We start from the raw sequence: 12958 nt of genomic DNA, 5'->3' as shown, positions 1-12958 counted from the left end.
AATACCTAATACAGAGGGGTCTCGTGCAGGCAGCTTCCAGTTGGTCCCTTTTGACAGGGGAGGCAGGATCTCAACCTCAGTGACCAATGGGGGGGGGTTACCTATGGTTGCCATAGCAACAGCGCACGCTCCCCGCCCAGGACCAGCCACACTGTGGTCACACTTGTGGCTTCAGTTCTACTTTAGGGTAGGATGGAGGCTAGACCTTGGGGAACAACTAGGACTCAAACCCTTGACAAACAAACCATGTAAATGAATCTCACCATGCTTGAGATTTTAAAGAGAGGGCTGTTCAGAGGAGGCACATTAAGCAGAGGTCTTCTTTTAGAAGGGACAGACAAGCCCATTTAGGGCACTGGGGTGGACATGGCACTGCAAGGGCAGTCTTAGGTGACACTGAGTTGCTTAGTAAGAAGATCAGGGCTTCCAAGCCAGGACCCACCCAGGGCAGGGTGGGGACCAAGAGGCTGAATTGTGGGTCTTACACTGTCCTCAGACTTGGACAGGAACAGAGAACCATGGGTCACCAAGGCCATCTGCTTGCCTCTAGGCAGCTTGCACCCTTCCTTAAGTATGGTCACATCCGGTGTTGGGTGTTTGTTTATTAACCTCCATCTCTTCCCAGGAAAGAGGAAGGTGGCCGAGTTCATGGTGCCCATTTTACAGATGAGGAAATTGATACCTGCCTGGGAAAATATCTCACCCCTGGGCCCTGGGGCCTGGCCTTGTGCCCAGCCCAGGTCTCAAGGCCTTTAATTCCCTGGTGTGATGGCTTCTCCAGCAGAGTCCTGTCCCACAGCCCTGACACTGTCTACCTTGCTGATGGTACAGGCACCCAGGGCCGGTGAACCCTAGGTGGAATCCTGCGTGTGACAGCCTCCTTCCCTGGCCTTGGGAGGCCTTGGCCCTTGTGGGGTGATGATTTTTCCCAGTCTCAGGCACAGCTCTGTCCCAGCTGGGAGGGCCACAACAGCTATGTTAGCGCACCCGTGGGTCTCCCTGGCTTGGCCGTGAGCTTCTGAAAGGCAGAGCTTCTTTCACCCAGGGAGGAGCCTGGCACACACGGGTCTCAGACAAACTTTCTTTCTGTCAGAATCTCTTTGGCCAATCCCACATTGAGAGGAGAGAAGAGGATCCATTTGAGAAGTTGGGAGCTCCTTGTTCCCGGCTGAGCTCCACGGCACAGGCCAGCTGGCCACCTTGTGGTGACATTGAGGGGACTCTCCTCTCTGAGGAGAGCTGAGAGCATAAGTTGAGCCTCAGGGCCATAAACAGGGACAGGAAGCCCAGCCTGCTGCCTGCCAGCTTTGCTTGAGCTGGGGGGTGCCCATCTCTCAGGAGATAGACTGTTCTGGAACCCAGAGAAGGTTGTATTTGCTGATAGGGCCATGCCGCATGCCTGCCCCGTGCTGTCCCGCTATCCCTTTCCTCTGGGTCTCGACACTCCTGGGAGCTGGGCTTCCTTTTTTTCTCCATAGAGCCAGCGTTTCTCAACCCACCACTGTGATTTCTGCCCTAGCCCTGTGCTGTGTGGAATATTAGTCAATCTATGTTTTCTTTAAAACAATGTAAAGTTGTTGCTTTAATGAGGCCTTATTCTAAGCATAATATTGGCGCGACCCTGGATTTGATGTATTGCTTTTATTTTCCCAAACATACATGAAATTTAACTTAATTTTGGCTTTTGGAGACAGGGTTCTCGCTATGTGTAGCCACAGCTGACCTGAAACTCACAGCAGTCTTCCTGCCTCAGCCTCTCAATTACAGGCACGCAGGCCGGGGATTTAGCTCAGTGGTTCCGCCGCCTGCCTTGCAAGCACAAGGACCCGATTTCGATCCCCGGTACCAATAAATAAATAAATACATGCATACATAAAATTACAGGCATGCACCATCACACCTGGCTAAATTTTAATTGAAAACAATTGTTCTTGTATTGCTTATAATTGTCTTATAGTTGGCATGGTGGCACACGGCAGTAATCCCAGCACTCAGGATTACAGGCTACGTAGTGAGTCCAAAGCCAGCCTGAACTACACTGCGAGCCCTTTCTAAAAAAAAAAAAAAAATCGCCTTTCATACCATCACATTGGAAATTCTTATTCAGTGGTCCTGCCAGGATTGCTGGGTCCTATTTGTTGACAGTAACGAGGGTGTAATTGGTGGCAGAGTACTTGCCTGTGTTCAGTACCCGGTGCTGCAAACACAACAGCGATGCTGCAGTTGACGACAGCTTCCCGTCAGTAGCAGACGCTTTGCCTTTGCACACATTCATGGTCTCACTTGGTCCAGCCCGTTCTGCACCACGGGGTCACCGGCCTTGTGGAACTGATGGGAAAACTAAAGTGAAAAGGTAGCAGTGACTCGCCTGGGCCCAGCAGGGAATTAGGACTGTGATCCTGATGGAGGCCCCGGTGGCCTGTGACCCAGGATAAAGAGGATGGCAGCGTGCTCCTGCCTCCTGCCGCCAACCCGACCCGTGGGAGCTGCGGCATGGAAACGCGGTACAGGCAGTTTGCCTTAGACTCGAGGAAGGACTTCCTGAGAGAAATGTTTAGCCATCAGGAGGAGCGTCGGGAAGGGTGGGGAGCGCTCTGCTTCCGAAGTCCTCAGAACAAAACACAGCCTTGCCCAGCGAGGGTCACCCCGAGGAGGCAGGGCGCAGACGGGGTGACCTCTGAGGCTCCTCCTGCCGCCAAGCGCAGTGGGCCCTGCCCGGAGGTGGCCCGCCCAGCGTTTCTTGGGCCCTGGTCCTAGAGGGTGTGACCACGACAGCCCCGACGAGGAGGGCACCAAGGCAGGGCGTCCACAATTCTGCATCCTGCAGAGAATCCTGGGGCTGTGTGGCAGACTGGACCAGGACCCGGCAGTCTTCTGTCTCCTTCAAGGTCCTCCTCAGGATTTCCTGAGTTAGGAAGATAGATACGTGCAGACTTAAGTTGTTGCTTCTGTGGGACCATTTTTTAAAAAAAGTCAAAGTGTTTGTACCTCAAAAAATAAGGACATTATCTTTTATTTATATGTTAAATTTTTGAGACAGTTCTCTATATACTCCAGGCTGGCCTTGAACTTGCAGTCTTCCTACCTCTTTCTGGGATTACAGTGCTTAGATTACAGGTATACACTACACTGATTCATCATTTTTGGTTATATAAATAATACATTTCAACTGTTTAGAAAAGTCAAGCTGGGTTGGGCGTGTTTGCACACACCTGTGACCCAGCACTTGGGAGGCTGAGGCAGGAGGATTGTTATGAGTTCCATGCCAGCCTGAACTACACAGCAAAAACCCAGTCTCAAAAACAATACAAAAATCAAATAACAGGGCTGAGGTTTAGCTCAGTAGCATAGCATTTTGCTAACGTGTGTGAGGTCATGGGTTCAAGTTCTAGCACTGCAAAAAAAAATAGATCAAATTATAAAAAATAAAGTAGAAATTACTCAAAATTCCATCCTCTAGAAAAATCGTTTTTGGAGCATATCTTGCTCAATTTTTTGTGTGGTGAAATATACAGAGTATAAAATTTATCTTCAGAACCATTTTTACATGTACACAAATTTTCTTTTTCCTTTTGGTACTGGGGATCGAACTCAGGTCCTTATGCTTTCAAGGTAGGTGGCGGAACCACTGAGCTAAATCCCTGGCCCAAAACTTTTTCTAAAGGCTTCTCAAAGGTAGGGCTAACAGTGTGACTTCAGACCTGTCACGGGCCAGTGGGGAAGATTTTGGGGCAGGCCCTTGGGACACAGCTCAGATGGGAATGCAGGGGTAGCTCGCAGCTCTGTGTGGGGTGAGGTTGGCCATGTTCACATTCGAGGCCAAGAGCAGCTCCAGTCAGTGCACAAAGGGAAGCAGGCGGGCTCCTGGCTGACATAGTGGGGAGAAGCAGGGCCTGGTTTTGCTAAGGCTTCTCCAGATTGGTCTGTTGGTCCAGGAACTGAGCAGGAGCTGAAGCTGATACCCAGTGGGTGCGTGTGCGCGTGTGCGCCTGCAGGAAGACAGGGCAGCGCCTTGCCAAGTTGCCCCACTGCCAACCTCCTGGCTTGGGCAAGGAGTCCTTCTTCCAGCCCCAAGAAGGGCAGGGAGGCCAGAGACAGCCACCAGGTCCCAAGCAAGGGTTTCACGGGGTCCGAAGATTTTCAGTCCTGAAATCACAGGGTTAGCAGAGGGCTCAGTGCTGGTTTCAAAAGGAACCTGAACTCCAGGAGTTTAAACTAACAGGGTTGGCTATGTGCTAACTGCTCCCTCCCTTTTTATCTTTTTCTACTGGGGATAGAACTCAGGTCATTGTGTTTGCAAGGCAGGCATGGAACCACTGAGCTAAATCCCTGACCCAAGCTGTGAGATCTTTGAAAGCAGTTAACTGGTTCTTTAGGGGCTTCTTTAGGGGCAATTAACCGGAGCAGATGCTTAGGCAAATCCCCAAGGTGAGGTTTACCAACAACAAGAGCAGTTGGAGTTCACAGAGTTGGAGCCTGGAGCACTGCTGGGAGGAGAGAAATATATGGAGTTGCCAGGCCTGGTGGTGCATACCTTAATCCCAGCACTTCCATGGAAGGCTGAGGCAGGAGGATCACAGGGTTCAAGGCCAGCCTGAACTACATAGCAAGACCATGTCTCAAAAAGAAAAAAAACAACAAAAGAAAACAATGGAGGTCATGCTTTAGGGGGCTGCCCCGCTGGTTGCAGGTTGCAGGTCCCTGCGCGGCCAACATCGCTGGCCTGGGAAGCACGCAGTTTTCCCTCACCAAGCTGCTGACTATACACGCAGGCGGGCGGCTCCGGGAGGACACGCTCTTCTCACAGCGTGACCTACAACACATTGTGTCCCTGCCGCCTTGGCCCCAGGCGCCCCGCTCCACTCTGCTCCAACTCGCCTCGGCCTTTCCCGCTGCACCGCCACCCGCCACCAAGACACGGGCCTTGGGCTAGCACACTCGAGCACATGTCCTCGGGGTTCTGCAGGTGCCTGCGGGCCAGGCCAACATGCGCCCTCTCCTCTCACCCCTGCCGGCCTACCTGGCAAGTGCCGTTGTGTGACCCTGGGCAAGTGACTTACCCTCTCTGAGCATCGGGGTCTCACTGCAGAATGGGGTAATGATTTTCTCTAGGGGTGAGGGCATGTAGCTCTTCCAGGGGCTCCATGGATTAGGTCAGGGCGGGTAGGGTGCTACAGGGCATCTGATTTTCTGCCCCATGCCCAGTGTGTCAGATCTGCCTGGCTGTGGGAACTTGAGCCAGGACTAGGCCACAACTTCCCAAGCAGTGAAATGGGTGCGAGACTGCCAGGCCCACTGTGGGCCCCAGGGGCTCCCATTGGGGCTTTGCTTTGCGAGATTCCATCTGCCCGGCCACAGCCACAGGGGCTGGGGAACAAAGTGAAGGCTCAGGGGGCGTTTTCAGTGACTTCCCTGCTTCCCCTGGGTCCTTGCCAGCCTTCAAGCCTGCTCAGTGTTTCCTGTTCAGCCCAGGTGTGGAGCTGCAATCCGATCGAGGACCATGGTGTCTGTCTGCCACACCGGGGTCTTACCCATGCCACCCCTGTGCCCCATTTTCCAGTAGTGGAGATTGAACCCAGCCAGGGATTTCACACTGAGCCTCTTTGTCTGACTTTGAAAGAGGGAGGGTAGGTTCTCACTAAGTTGCTAAGTTGCCCAGGCTGGATTGAATTTTCGACTCTCCTGTCTCAGCCTCCCAGAGTGTTGGGAGTACAGATGTGTGCCATCATGCCTGGCTCCCCATTCCGCATGTGAACACCCCCTCCCTCCGCCCTTCCCAGCCCGGCCAGGCCCAGCCAGCACAGCCCTTCCTGTCTGCTCCCTCAGCTCCATGTGCCTCCGCTGGCGTCTACCCCGGGTGACAGAGATGGTGATGGGGGTGGAGAAACACACGTGACCCAAGGCTGAGAAGAGTGGGGGCATGGCTCCCAAGCAGGTGCTGGGTGGCTGTGCCCTAAGTCCGCACAGTACTGCACTCCCTCCGCGGTGGAGAGGTGTGAGATTGGTGCAGATCCTGGCCTGGCCAGGCCAGGGCTCCCCTTTCCTACTTGGGGGGCTTTCCACTCCCAGGCCACTATAGGGGGCCGCCCTAGCCTCGGGGACCCTGGGCAAGAGTACCAGTGGGGACCCCCACACCACGCGCCTGAATATTCAAAATGCATGCATCAGCCCTGAAGTGTCATGTGAAGTGAGTGCTGTCTTCTCCCTCCGCAGATACTCTTTCCAAGTGACCTGGACAGCTAGGTGGAATCCAGAATTGTCAGTCTCTGCCGGACTCTGTCTAGAATGTGTGGTGAGGGACACTGGGACTGGTGTGACTGTGTCATGGGGTCTCTCAGGCAGCTGGCTGACTGGCCACAAACAGTTTCAATCCAATCAGGACTTTATGCTTTTTTTTTTTTCCTGGGCCTGGTGGCACACATCTGTAAACCTAGCACTCCGGAGAAGGAGGATTGCTTTGAATTCAAGGCCAGCCTGGACTACACAGCAAGACAGTGAGGCCCTGTCTCAAAAACCAAAACCAAAAGGAAAAAAAAAAAAAAAAGACAGAAAAAGAGAGACCCACATTGAATCCCTGGGCTGCCAAAAGTGTGTGAGTTACTTAAGCTCCCTGAGGCTCCACTTCCCATCTGTAAGAGGGACTAATGACACTTTCCTGATTAGTTATTATTAAAAGAGATAACCCACAGAAAGACTTAGCCTCATCCTGGCAGTGATTGCCCAGTGAGCCATGAACTATGATTGCTAATAACCTCTCCACACGTGGGCAGCAGCAGCGTGGGGCAGGAAGCTGTCTGCCCTGCCTGCGTGCTCACCATGCACATGGCAAAAAACGGGCTGCCGGGCCAAGCAGCACAGATGTGGAAAGAGGTCTTACAGCCTTCCTGTGGGCTTGGGTTTTGCTCCAGAGAAAAACAAACAAAAACCAGGCGAGGTGGTGCATGCCTGTGATCCCAGCACTTGGGTAGCTGAGGCAGGCAGATTGCCACCAGATTGCGGTCAGACTGGGCTACACAGCAAGACCCTTTTCCACCCTACCCTCAAAAAAATAAATAAAAACAAAAAAATGGCACAATGTGAATAAACTTAATGTCACCAAGCTGTACACTATGAAAATGGTTAAAATAGTATGATTTACATTATCTATATTTTAGCACTATATCAATTTTCTAGGGTTGACATAAACTACTGCAAAGCTGGTGGCTTAAACAACAGAAAATTATTTTCTCACAATTCTAGAGGCCAGAGGGCTAACGGAAACGTGTTACTAGCACTGACTCCTTCTATAGGCTTCGGGAGAGATTCCATGACTTTTGCCTACCTCCAGTTCGCTGTTGGTAAGGAAGTATTAAACAATGTTTTTCTTTCCTTTTTTGGTACCGGGGATCAAACTCGGGTCCTTGCAAGGCATAAACAATGTTTTTCTAATGCTTAATTTGTCGGGCCGAAGCACTGTGTTCCTGCCCCTGACAGAGTGGTGTAATCTCACCTGTGTAAGAAACATTCATACTCTCAAAAATGCCAAGAGAGCAGGCATTGTGGCTCAAGGCTGTAATTCCAGAACTCAGGAGGCTGAGGCAGGAGGATCACTGCAAGTTCAAGGCCAGCTTGGACTCCATAGTGAGTTCAAAGCCAGCCTGGACTACACAGCAAGACCCTGTCTCAAACAAAACAAAAGAACAAAACAATGCAAGCTAATGTCTAAAATGTTTTCCAGACCATACCACATGGAATGCTTTTCTTCTCTTGTTTCTTTCCATTCTCTGCTCTTTTCTTGTTTTGTTTTGTTTTTTTGGTACCAGGGATCAAACTTGGGAACCATTGAGCTAAATTTCCAGCCCTCTGCTCTTTTCTTAATTAATTAATTAGTTAATTTTTACAGTGCTATGGGTCAACTCAAAGTCTCCAGCATGTTGGGCACACTCCCTACCACTAACTTCCAATCCCAGCTCTGGTTTTTTTGTTTTATTTTTTGGTACTGGGAATTGAACTCCGGTCCTTGCGCTTGCCAGGCAGGCAGCAGAACCACTGAGCTAAATCCCCGGCCCCCCAGGGTTGTTTTAGTTCTTTGGTGCCAGGAGCCCAGGACACAGACTCTTTTCAGGGACAGTGTGTGGGGTCACCCTGGAATCCCTTTTATTGAGACGATGGCCTTTGCAGAAGCACCAGCCAGGAGCCCTCCTAGACTGGCCCAGGACCTCCTGCCACAGGTGACCAGCACTGGAGCAGCAAGGAGAGGAAGACAAGTTTGCCCTGACCCCTGAGACTCCCACACTGGGAGCAGAGCCTCCGCTCCCAACTGGCTGCATTCCAGACTGGTGTGGCTTTGCTGCCGCCACCATTGTCACGGGCTCTTTTTGGGGTGTGGCAGCCGGTGCTCCTGCAGGGGAAAGGTCCCAGACTCCAGAAGGCCTGCTGCACACCGACATGGCTGGAGGCAGAAGGCCATCTCCCAGCAAGCTCCCCTGAGTTTGAGGAGAACTGTCTCCTCTTCCCCTTTCTCTGGGAATCCGGGGCTCAGGGTTAGGCCTTGGGTTTTTCATAGCATTGCACAAGCAGGAACAGCATTCATTAGTAAAACCGGACAAATCCAAAAGCCTTCTTCTTCCTGCAGCCCTGCTGTGAGTTCAAGCCAATGTATTTCTGGCTGGGACGCCAGCCAGGGGTCAGATAAAGTTCCAACGTATTTTGCAGCAGGCCTGACACTTTGCCCAGCGCCCTGGGCCTGTGACAGCTGCCAGGACAGCGTGCTGGGAAAGCCAGCCCAGGAGGAGTTGGTTTAGAGGGTGACTTGCGGCTCCTAAAGCCCTCCGAACTGCTCTCTGGGCCACCACGGCCTGCAGTCTGTCCCCAGGGAGCCACACCGCTGCCGTGCTAATGCCCAGCATGTCAGGCACCAAGACGTGCACCCACATTTGATCTTTAGGCAGACAAGGAAGCCTGGAGCACAGCCACTTTAACACGCATTACACGCATTATCCGTTCAGTCCTCACAGCAGCCTAGAGAGGAAGGGGTTGTTAACAAAGCCAGAGTGGCCAGCACACAGACAGCAGAGAGAGCAAGAGCACCCCGTAAGTGCCTCGTGTGCATGTGTGTGTGGCGCTGGGAATTGAATCCAAGGCCGTCGCAGGGAGCCACACCCTCAGCCCTTTTTTACGTTTGTTTTGAGATAGGGACTAAATTGCTTGGGTTAGGCTCAAATTCACAGTGATCTTTCTGCCTCAGCCTCTCAGGCATGCACCACCACAGCCGGCTAGGACCTCTTCTGAACACTTTCCATGCACTTACCAATTTACTGGGGAAACTGAGGCACAAGAGAGCTAGCCAACTGTGCGGGGTCACATGGATGGCGGACCTGAGGCCACCTGAAACTGGGTGACTTCAGAAGCGGGGACACCTATCCCATGACTTTCCAGATGACGAGCAGGGGACAGAGACTTGGCTGAGAGGTTGCTTCATGTAGGGGAAGTGTGCACTCTTTGCCCTAAGGAACAAAACGAGAGACACCCGAGGGACAGAGGCCCAGACATGTGACCGCACCCCTGGTGGCTCTTCCTTCCTCTGCCCGGGCCCAGCTGTCCCTAGTGTCACTGCCGGTCTCGGGAAGCCACTGTGGGGCAGATGGTGGGCAGTATGTGAGAGGCCTTGAGCTCACACCATGGGGCCAGGGGGCTATGGGCAGGGAAAGTGTCCTGTGTCCCCCTGCAACCCAGCCTGAGCCTCCAGTCCGGAGGCAGCCAGTGGGGCCCTGCCGTGCACGAGGCCAGGCTTCCTGTCACATTCTGGCTCTGCTGATAGCCCATGGCCCACCTGGCTGGTGGGGGAACAGGCTGCCCCCTTCATGTCCTTACTGGGTCTGTTTTTTGTTTTTTGCCACCCAAGGCCTTTGGACTAAACTACATCCACAAGTCTCTCATAATTTTTTACTCTGAGACAGTTTCACAAAGTTGCTAAATTGCCCAGGCTGGGACCAAACTTGCAGTGACTCTCCTCCTGCCTCAGCCTCCCAGAGTGCTAGGCACGTGCCTAGCATGTGCCACCACACCCAGCTCAGGTTGCCCTTTCACCTGCACCAGGTAGACATGCAGGTGTGAGAGCTGCCGCCAGCATTCTGACAGCACTCACAGCTGAGGAGGAAGGAGCGCCCGGTCCTGCAGAGCCCTGGCTACAGCCCTGGCAAAGGGCAGCTCAGAGACTTCCGGAGGAGACGGCTGGAAGCCAGGCTTCTCACGCACAGCCCGCCCGGAAATGGCTGCAGCCTACTCCTCAGGGAGTTACGCTTTTTGCCCTTTTTTTTTTGATGCTGGGGATGGAAGACATTTATTTACTTATTATTTCTCTTTATTTCATGGTGCTGAGGATTGAACCCAAGACAAGTGCTCATATTGAGACTTTGCCTCTAAAAACCAAACAAAAACTTATGAACAAAACAGAAAGTGGGCTGGGATTTAGCTCAGTGGTTCCACTGCCTGCCTCGAAAGTACAAGGTCCTGAGTTCGATCCCCGGTATCAAAAAAAGGAGAAAAAAAAAACAAACAAACCAGAAATGGACCATACTAACTTATGGGACAGTGACTTTCTCTCTTCACTTCCGAGGGCCCCAGGAGCACTTTTCCCTGTGACTCTTTAGTAACCCATGGTCCAGCCGGGCCGGGGCTGGGGATTTAGCTCAGTGGTGCTGCTGCCTGCTTTGCAAGCAAAAAGTCTCAAGTTCAATCCCCAGCACCAAAAAACAAAGCAAAACAAAAAAACATGGTTGGGCCGAGCTATCATTTCTAGGACGGTCGAGTCCCCATGGACCTTGGAGCTGCTTTGCCAGTCGCCTCTCCTTTCTTCCTGTCCTCACTGATCCAGCGGGCACTCAAACAGAACGACCTCTCCCTCCCCGCTCTCAGTCCAGGGCAGGGAAAGCGTGGAGTCCCTCAAATCCAAGCTCCGAGCCGACTCCACAGGGCCGCTGCTCTAAATCAAGGGTCTCAGGAAGACCTCTCTGTGATGATTAAAAGCTGATCACTTGGACCAGGGATTTAGTTCAGTGGTGGCACCGCCTGCCTCACAGGCACAAGGTCCCGAGTTCCATCCCAGGTACCAAAAACAAACAAAAAAACCAAGGACTGGAGGGAAAAGGATGCAGAGCAGAGGTCACAGCATGAGTGAGGGCCCAGAGCATGAATGTGGGGTGTGCATCTCCATCCTGCAGGTACAGGGGTGCAGGTGCTGGTGAGGCTGCTTGCACGGGTGGAACCAGGGTGAGAGCACAGGGCCAGGCCTTAGAATGGTTCTGTAGGCAACAGGGAACAAGCTACTCAAATTAGCAGTTTAGAAGCAGCAGTCCTGGCCGGGAGTGGTGGTGCATGCCAGGAGGCTGAGGCAGGAGGACTGCAGTGAAGCCAAGTCGGGCTCCACAGTCAGTTTAAGGCCAGCCTGAAATACAAAGTGAGTGAAATTTTGTCTCAAAACAAAACAAAGAAACAAAACACAGCAGTACTGGGCTAGGGATGTGGCTCAGGAACACAGCACTTGTCTCTCTCATGTAAGACCCTGAATTCATTCCTCAGCACCAAGAAACCAACTATCAACAGTGAAGCTCCCAGCCTGGAAAAGCACCAGAGAACACTTACGCCAAGAAGAAATCTCTGCTCCAAATGGAAATTTTCTCCTGTTTGCTGAGTGTTCAAAGCCTGGCCTGAGCATCAGGGCCAGGCAGGATGTTTTGTTACTGATCGCCCACAAAGACTGCCCAGAGAGGTCTAGCGATTTGCTCGTATGAAACAGCAAAACCACACCAAAAGGCAGACACTCAAAACCCCAACTGTCAGCTTTCAGCTGCAGCCCCTAACTTGCCCCTAAATTGGGTGGGTCTGTAACTTGTGATCCTCCTGCCTCAGCCTCCCAAAGCGCTGGGATTACAGGTGCAAAATGTCACCATGCTTGGGGCTCCTGGGCCCCACCCAATCTCTTTTAGCTCCAGTAAGTCCCCCACGCGTCCTCTCCCCTCCCCCTCGCCCAAAGGTTACTGAAAGACTCTAACAAAGCAGCCAGAAGTTTCCTGCCTTGCTGAGCTGGCTTACTCAATTTCCCCCATTTGTGTGCGCGGCCCAGACGGAGCAAAGGGCAGCCGTCAAAGGTGTCTGGGACAAGGCTCTGGCCGCCGCCGGGTTAATGGGCCGCTGGGGACTCGGTCTGGCCAGGTTTAGGCTGGGGAGGGGCGGGGCCCGGGCGGATCGGGAACGCGCACCCCGCCCACTCGGAGCCCCAGCAGCCGGGCGCGGGCCTCGGTCGTCCTGCTCTCTCCCATCCTCCACCCCGGAACTGCACTGCCAGACACCTGAGCGCCGGGCTCCAACCCGCGGCACACCTGGGCCCCACGTGGCCCCGCCTGTTTGGAGAGCACGCTCTACACACTCACCCCACCCCGCACCCCCGTGCCCTGCCTGCTGGAACAAGCGCTGAGCTGTGCGTCCTTGGGGAAGTTGCTTCGCCTCTCTGAGCCTCGCAGATAACTTATCTGGCAATGAAGATGATGAAAATACCATTGTGTTGTAAGGATTAAATAAGACGGTGGCTACAAAATGTTAAACCCCGTGGTGACAAGGGCTCGGAAGTGAACGATAGAAAGGAGCAGGCCTCCGGCTCAGTCTGGCTCTTCCCCTTGCCTAGGCTCTGTGCAACCCTTCTGCGTTAAACCACCCAATCTGCAAATGTCCCTCCCTCCCTTCCTCCCTTCCACTCTCCCTCCCTCCCTTCCTTATTTGACAACGGACCTCTTGATGTTTGTGCCTACTGAGAATCATTCAAGATGGTTAAACAGAGCCAGGCACGGTGACGGATGTCTGTCATCCCAGCAGTGGGGAGGCCGAGGCAGGAAGATCTCTTGAGAGTTCGAGACCAGCCTGGCCTGCGAAGCGAGTTCCAGATCAGCCTGAACTCGGCGCTGCATTTCTGTCTGTTGTGTAG

This window comes from Fukomys damarensis, unplaced genomic scaffold (assembly GCF_012274545.1).
Source record: "Fukomys damarensis isolate Sample0158 unplaced genomic scaffold, DMR_v1.0_HiC HiC_scaffold_20, whole genome shotgun sequence".
Classification (NCBI taxonomy): Eukaryota; Metazoa; Chordata; class Mammalia; order Rodentia; family Bathyergidae; genus Fukomys; species Fukomys damarensis.
This window is presented reverse-complemented; position numbering follows the sequence as displayed.